Here is an 8,362-nt window from a genome sequence, read left to right on the forward strand (position 1 = left end):
AAATGTGTGCCTATTTACTTTGCCACATAACATTTCTCACTCTATAAATCTGAATTATTTATTGATTGAGGATAGTTTCACGATCTGCATCTGTGTAAAAACGTGCCACGTAAATCAACAAATCACATTTTACAATGCAGGGCAGTGAGACATGTGAACAACTCTTCAAGCCCAAGATCCTTTCTTATGTTGTAATGGAGATTGTGCATATATACAGTATTGTATCAAATTAATAATATAGCAATGTTGTTGTTTTCTGTAACAAGATTAATGGAGTCAACACAAAACATCATGGGAGAATACTTTTAATGAGGTATTTTCTAAGACAAGGTTGCTAACTCGGGACACAAAAGGCACTTTCCAGAAGTAGAAACTTAAAAACCTTTTTTCCCCTAAATAAAACATGACTTTCTTTAAAAAAGGTAGACTCAGCGATATGACATAGATGCAGAAAGTAAAACAGCATAGTGGGTCTATTTCCACAACAACTAAGAGAGTGTTGAAGCTCAAGGTCTCCCTTTATGTCTTATTTTCTTCTGTTTTTGGTTTACTAAACTGCAGAAAATGGATAACCCGGTAAACTAATTTCTAACCAACAGTAGCAGCAAGGTTGCAATCACTGCTTGTTTTGCATAATATCCATGTTACATTACGTCACATTGTCTTAACTGGCTCCATGAGTATGCATCACACACAGACAGACGGACAGAGATAAATAATTAGTAAATTAATGCTAAATCAGTGTCACACAAGTCCAATGTCATCAAGAGTTTAAAAAAAAAAAGTAAAAAAGTTTTCCTGTACCAAATAAAAAAAAATCTAAAAGTTCAATGTTTTTCCACCGCATTGTCAACTCTTACCAATAGTTGTCACAAAATGGTAGTAGGTACCAGACGCACCGGTTTGTGTCAAGAACTGTAACGCTGCAGGGTTTTTCACGCTCAACAGTTTCCCCGTGTGTATCAAGAATTGTCCACCACCCAAAAGGACATCAAGCCAACTTGACACAACTGTGGGAAGCATTGGAGTCAACATGGGACAGCATCCCTGTGGAACGCTTTCAACACCTTGTAGAGTCCCTGCCCCGACAAATTGAGGCTGTTCTGAGGGCAAAAGGAGAGAGGGGGGAGGGGCATCTCAATATCAGGAAGGAGTTCATAGTGTTTGTTACACTCCGTGTATCTTTCCACACTGTGAGGCTGGAATAATACAGTGAAATTATGAAAATTATGATAATGCCCTTTTAGTGTAAGAGCTGTTTGGAGAGACGGCCTGAAATGTCAGTGTTGGTGTCATGGAGTAAATTTGTGTGGGGTAAATTAATTAATAGCAAATAAGAAAGAGTTCCAAACCTCAATCCCAATAACAGCGTTCAGTTTTTCCCTCCCCACTCAGACCACTTCCAGACAGTCCTAGCTAAATTCTTGCTTGAGAAATTGCTCTTTGCTAAGAAGCTATTTTTGCTCCATTTTGACCATTTGAATTGAAAACAAAAAACACAGTAAAGTATTGTTAACCAGAAATTATTTGATATTGAGATTTAAAAAAAACTGCTGCAGCAACAATACTAAATGAGTTATTGCGTATATTCATTTAATTTAAACCATAATGACAAATGGATGGTTGGATCCGATCCAACATTTGCAAAGGAATATAAAAGGTCTAAATGAAGAGGATTTAGGATCAAGAGGATTTAGGCCTAGTAAGACTGTTTCTGTACTGCTTTCACAGCGTACCACTGTTGGTCAGTCACAAAATGAATGGTATCAGACAGGACACACACACAAAAAAAAAATGTTTTGTTGCAACTTGAATCGCCTGTTGATATGAATTACATTCAAACAGCTATTCTGGTGATTGGTCTAAACATATGTTTAGATGTACATGAACACATAATATTCTCTTGGGAACTCAGTACAGCTTGTTAAAAAAAAAAAAAAAAAAAGGAAGAGTACATCATCTCACATTTTGCTGTCAGGGTCATAAATTGCTCCCTTCCTCATCGCCACTGTCAACGAGGTGATCTTGGCAATGTTGTAAGAAAATATCCAGTGATAGAAAAGCCTTCAAGCAGGGAACACAATGGTAGGCCCTCCGAAGCTTGGCCCCAGGCTTCTTAGAGATACCCATGCCCTGACTGCACACGCTGCAGTGTCTCATACTCCCTGTCGGCTGATGCAACTCCTCATGCTCCTTCAGGGCAGACTGCAAAGAAAACACCTCAGCACAAGACGGGCAAGGAAACTCTCCCTCTTCTTCTGGAATTTTCTTTGGTCTCCCTCTGCGAGCCTTGACCAATGTTCCTCCCACCCTCCGTGATATGTTGCCTTTAGGCTTTTTTGGCGTCTTCTCACCTAACTTGGTCTCCTTGGCTGCTTTCCCAACCTGCTGAACATGGCTTGGTGGTTCTCGACTATGATTTTTGACGTGCGCTTTAAGTGACAAATGGTGCAAGAACACTTTACCACAAACGTCACATGGGTAAGTCTCCCTTTTCCTCCGCTTGCTAATCAGCGGCCTTGGATCTCTTCTGATATCCTTCTCTCTGCTGTGGGACTCTTGTCTGTGCAAGTACAGCTTGGCAGTGCTTAGGAAGACCCTGTCACAGGAACGACAGGAGAGGAGCTGGCTCTTTCTGCCACTTCTTTTTGGTTGGGGTGGCCCAGCCATCTGCTTCGATAATCTATGAACCCCATTTGTGCATCCTCCTTTTAGTAGAGGATACTTGGAGATGATCCACTCCTTCCGATGGGTGGATCGCTGATGGCATGCAAGGCCAGCCCCTGAGCGAAACCTCTTGGTGCAAAGCAGGCATTGACTTGGCCTGTCAGGATCTGGGGCATCGGTTGGGGGAGAGTCAGGGGGAGAGGAGTCCAAGATGGCAGATTCGGGCGAGGGAGAGTCCGCGGGAGGGCTGACAACTTTTGCAGTTCGCGTGGCAGATTTACTACAGCCAGCCTGCTGATGGCGAAGCAGAGATTGCTTTTGGCTAAAGCTTTTACCACACGGGGCACAGGCATATGATCTGCTATCATGATGGTGGGACTGGTGATAAAGGGACTTATCCCGGACACTCTGAGAGTCTGAGGTTGAAGCCTTGCATGCACTGCATGGAGCACCGAGCTGGGTTTTACCACAACAGACCTGACAAGGAGCAGCATCATGAATGCACTTGTGCAACTGCAAAGAGGATAGGAGAGAAAACTCTTTGCCACAGGAAAGGCAGCAATGACACTTACGTAAGGCATGTTCTCCCTGCTGGTGGTGCAATAACTCAGCCATGTCAGAGAATCCCTGGCTGCACTGTGCGCACACACACGGGCACACATCAGGCAGTAGTTGGTTTTGGCTTTGACTATCTTGCTTTTGTGCAACCAGTTTTGCCAGCTTTGTTAGAGTGTCTGAGGCAGGCTTAGTCCGAGCAAATGACTCCTGAACTCTTGTAGTGTTCCAACTGCAGGGAACAGCATCCATCTTCAACCAAGGCACCTGTTTGGGAGGTACAGAGGACAGTCTATTAGACATGTTCATTATCCTGATAAGGGAAAACTTAACTATAGCCGACAAAACATTTCCCTGCTCTCTCTTTTTATAGCACTAATGGTTGGCTGCAGAGACAGGGTGTATATCTGTCACCCTCTCTGTTGCAACAGGATAGTTGGTTCAAATCGCGGGACCACCCATATGTAAAAATCTATGCACGCGTGACTAAATGGTTCTGGATAAAAGCGGTTGCTAAATGGTATATTCCCCCTTGACGCGTAGCTACCAATGATAGTCCATGAGCCAGACCCCCAAATTTGGGCCGTCAGACTCACTTGGACCGATGTTGTCTCATAGGGATTTTTTTTTCAAGGTTTATGTCCCTTAGTTGGAAAATGCGTGTGCGATCATTCTTTCTTTCTTTCATCCCTCCATCCACTTATATTTTCCCCATATGACAAACAATGTCATTATATGAAATATGGCTGCCAAACAACTCAATGGGGGGTCTTATTGGCTTTCACATGGTGATACCTGTATGAAATATAATAGTATGCACAGAAATATCTTAATGTTCATATAGTGATGTAGAATACACAACCACATGAGCCAGGTGTGCCAGATTTAAAAAAATTTAACTAGGCAAGTCAGTTAAGAACAAATTCTCATTTACAATGACGGCCTACCCCGGCCAAACCCTAACGATGCTGTGCAAATTGTGCGACGCCCTATGGGACTCCCAATCACGGCCGGTTGTGATACAGCCTGGAATCGAACCAGGATTTGTAGTGATGCCACAGATGCAGTGCCTTGGACCACTGCACCACTCGGGAGCCCCATACAGTGGGGAGAACAAGTATTTGAAATCTGCAAAATCGGCAGTGTATTCCTACTTACAAAGCATGTAGAGGCCTGTAATTTTTTATCATAGGTACACTTCAACTGTGAGAGACAGAATCTAAAACAAAAATCCAGAAAATCACAACTATGATTTTTAAGTAATTAATTTGCATTTTATTGCATGACATAAGTATTTGATCACCTACCAACCCGTACGGATTCTGTCTCTCACAGACCTGTTAGTTTTTCTTTAAGAAGCCCCCCTGTTCTCCACTCATTACCTGTATTAACTGCACCTGTTTGAACTCGTTACCTGTATAAAAAGACACCTGTCCACACACTCAATCAAACAGACTCCAACCCCTCCACAATGGCCAAGACCAGTGAGCTGTGTAAGGCCATCAGGGATAAAATTGTAGACCTGCACAAGGCTGGGATGGGCTACAGGACAATAGGCAAGCAGCTTGGTGAGAAGGCAACAACTGTTGGCGCAATTATTAGAAAATGGAAGAAGTTCAAGATGACGGTCAATCACCCTCGGTCTGGGGCGCCATGCAAGATCTCACCTCGTGGGGCATCAATGATCATGAGGAAGGTGAGGGATCAGCCCAGAACTACACGGCAGGACCTGGTCAATGACCTGAAGAGAGCTGGGACCACAGTCTCAAAGAAAATTAGTAACACACTACGCCGTCATGGATTAAAATCCTGCAGTGCACGCAAGGTCCCCCTGCTCAAGTCAGCGCATGTCCAGGCCCGTCTGAAGTTTGCCAATGACCATCTGGATGATCCAGAGGAGGAATGGGAGAAGGTCATGTGGTCTGATGAGACAAATAGAGCTTTTTAGTCTAAACTCCACTCGCCATGTTTGGAGGAAGAAGGATGAGTACAACCCCAAGAACACCATCCCAACCGTGAAGCATGGAGGTGGAAACATCATTCTTTAGGGATGCTTTTCTGTAAAGGGGACAGGACGACTGCACCGTATTGAGGGGAGGATGGATGGGGCCATGTGTCACGAGATCTTGGCCAACAACCTCCTTCCCTCAGTAAGAGCATTGAAGATGGGTCGTGGCTGGGTCTTCCAGCATGACAACGACACAAAACACACAGCCAGGGCAACTAAGGAGTGGCTCCGTAAGAAGCACCTCAAGGTCCTGGAGTGGTCTAGCCAATCTCCAGACCTGAACCCAATAGAACATCTTTTGGAGGGCGCTGAAAGTCCACATTGCACAGTGACAGCCCCGAAACCTGAAGGACCTGGAGAAGGTCTGTATGGAGGAGTGGGCTAAAATCCCTGCTGCAGTGTGTGCAAACCTGGTCAAGAACTACAGGAAACTTATAATCTCTGTAATTGCAAACAAAGGTTTCTGTACCAAATATTAAGTTCTGCTTTTCTGCTGTATCAAATACTTATGTCATGCAATAAAGTGCAAATTAATTACTTAAAAATCATACAATATGATTTTCTGGATGTTTGTTTTAAATTCCATCTCTCACAGTTGAAGTGTACCTATGATAACAATTCCAGACCTCTACATGCTTTGTAAGTAGGAAAACCTTCAGTGCCTCAAATACTTGTTCTCCCTACTGTGTGTGTATCTATAAGGATGTTAAATTATTCACAGAATTCTGGTAAGAATGTGCCCAAAAAAGCAGAGGACTAGAACCTTGCTGCATACATTACAATGTAAAGATTCCACAGTAATGCCAATAGGTTTTCATGGGATTGTAAGAGCAGCAAACCATTACACATGGCTAGTCTAGATGAAAATGTGTTCTTACTATGGGGCCATAGCAGATTGGTCTGTTACTACAATACTAAAAAGTACATGTAATTGGCCTCAACAGGCCCAACATTGGATTTTACTACTGTACATTGCAATGGAATGTACAGGGCATGGTTTATAGTCCTCATAAAAAAAACATTCTGTGAATAATTTGACAACTTCACATAATCTGGCACACCTGGCTCATGTGGTTGTGTATTCTACATCACTATATGAACATTAAGATATTTCTGTGCATACTATATTGTATATTATATACAGGTATCACCATGTGAAAGCCAATAAGACACCAATTGAGTTGTTTGGCAGCCATATTGGGAAAATGAATGTGGGATTAAGGGGAAGTTAATGGGTGAATTCTGTGATGGCCCGATTATGTACAAATCCTTTTTTAAACCCCTGTTCTAGCCGTGTGCGCAATTCGGTGCCTCTGTCACCAAAGTTGAAATTCAAAAATATAGCTGCCCCATTACATGGAATTCTATGGCTAAGCATCCACCATTTTAAATGTCACAATATGGGCGATTTTTAAACAATTATTGTGGCTGATGCTTTCAAAGTTCCTTATATCATTTCAGAAGTTAGAACCACTTGTCAAACAAAAGTTTAAAATGAATCAGGGTTTCCGTGTTTAAAGCCATTTTTATACAGATAATTCTGACATGTACCCTAGAGATCAAAGGTTACATTTCTGTTGACCTGAACATTCTGGAAATGTGTATCTAAGCTTTCCACAGAGATATGATTCAAGGGTATAAGTGAGCAATAACTTGTTGTATAGCTACTGACATAAGGTAAAAATTGAATCCCAGCAGCCACTGCAAATGTGGCTCGCTGGGTGGTAGCCCAATGATAGACTAAAGGAGCCTAACATTACTCCTTATAGTGTAAGACCATTACATGTTTTGTTATAAAGGCAAATGTACTCAATGCCAAAACAGCCAAATACTTCATCTAAATGTGAATTGATTGTCAATTGCGGTACGGCTCTAGAAACATAATCCCTCTACTTTCATATCCTATCAAAATAATTTCACGAACGCAAAATACACACTACTTGTACACTGTTTTAACACCGTTGCAGCCGACAGCATTTGTCAGTAACACATTTGTGAAGAACATATTCTGATAGCACACAGGTGTTCGGAGACGCAGGTAGTTACAATTAGCCCAGGTAGTCCACTATCTTCAATCCGTTTTCTGTAAACAAGTGCTATATAACATGGAAATATAACCCGTGTCGGAATCCTATAAAAATGGTGTGTTATCAATTTAACCTTTAGTTGTTAAAAAAAATGATTTCTCCCTGCCATGAAAGATATGTATGTTTCCAAAACCGCGATGCGTTTCAATGTTCAGACCGAGCGTCAGGGGTCTGAACAAAACGCTTTCGTCCAATGACTTCTGTGTAATGTAATGGTGAACTGTGTGGTAGGTGAGTGTAGGCATTTCCCCATTTCTAAACGACTGAAAAGCTTTACCGCCTGTATAGAAACAACAACAAAAACAGGCTACGTGCAGTGATAACGTGGTAATAAAGCAAATCGAATGAAACATTATGCAGGAAATCGCTATTGCTACTAGCGTTAACTAGGCTATTAACCTCAACTCCACGATTTAGGATGTCACACATTTACGTTTATATGCGTGTGTGTGTGTATACATTTTTTTTAACTACTGATTTTAGCACACAACGAATAGCCGGCAATTAAACACAATATTGTTATTCGTAATTGCGGGCTGATCTTTGGGTGCTCAAATCAGTAGTTTAAAAAACATTTAGTGACGTCCACACTGATGATACTGTTAGCCATCGACATTGTGGAGTTTAGTCGGCTAACTAGCTAGCTAAAACAAGGCAGAATGTTAAAACGTGCAACGCAATTAGCCTACCTTTTTTGGTCAAACAAATCTGAATATTGGCGACATATCCGTTTCCAACAAGTTTAATGGAAGTCATTTATTTTAATTTTTTAAGATAAATACTTGGATACCAAAACGTTGTTTTCATTTCCGTGCAGCACCGTAGCCATGTGTTCCAAAGTGAAGCCAAGTTGTTTGTGTACTTTTGAGCTTTGGTAGGACTACAAAACTTTGCATTCTGGTACTTTCTTTTCGACCAATGAGGCATTCAAGAACACAAATGGCTTCAGGAAAGTTGGTAATAATGGTAGAGTTGAACCCCATGGTTTATGATTAGAGAATGAAGTGCACAGTAAAATATTTAAATATTAGATTTATCCAGAGAG

General features: G+C 41.8%; 1 long non-coding RNA gene across 1 annotated transcript; it reads right to left on the reverse strand.

Annotated features, from left to right (window-relative positions):
• Positions 1-289: 289 nt before the first annotated feature.
• Positions 290-8,171, reverse strand: LOC135527758 (uncharacterized). The gene is made up of 2 exons (XR_010453471.1): positions 8,007-8,171; positions 290-3,489 (listed from the first exon to the last, which is right to left on the reverse strand). It is a non-coding gene; the product is annotated as an uncharacterized LOC135527758 (long non-coding RNA).
• Between the last annotated feature and the right edge of the window lie 191 nt (positions 8,172-8,362).

This window comes from Oncorhynchus masou, chromosome 33 (genome assembly GCF_036934945.1).
Source record: "Oncorhynchus masou masou isolate Uvic2021 chromosome 33, UVic_Omas_1.1, whole genome shotgun sequence".
In the NCBI taxonomy this organism is placed as follows: domain Eukaryota; kingdom Metazoa; phylum Chordata; class Actinopteri; order Salmoniformes; family Salmonidae; genus Oncorhynchus; species Oncorhynchus masou.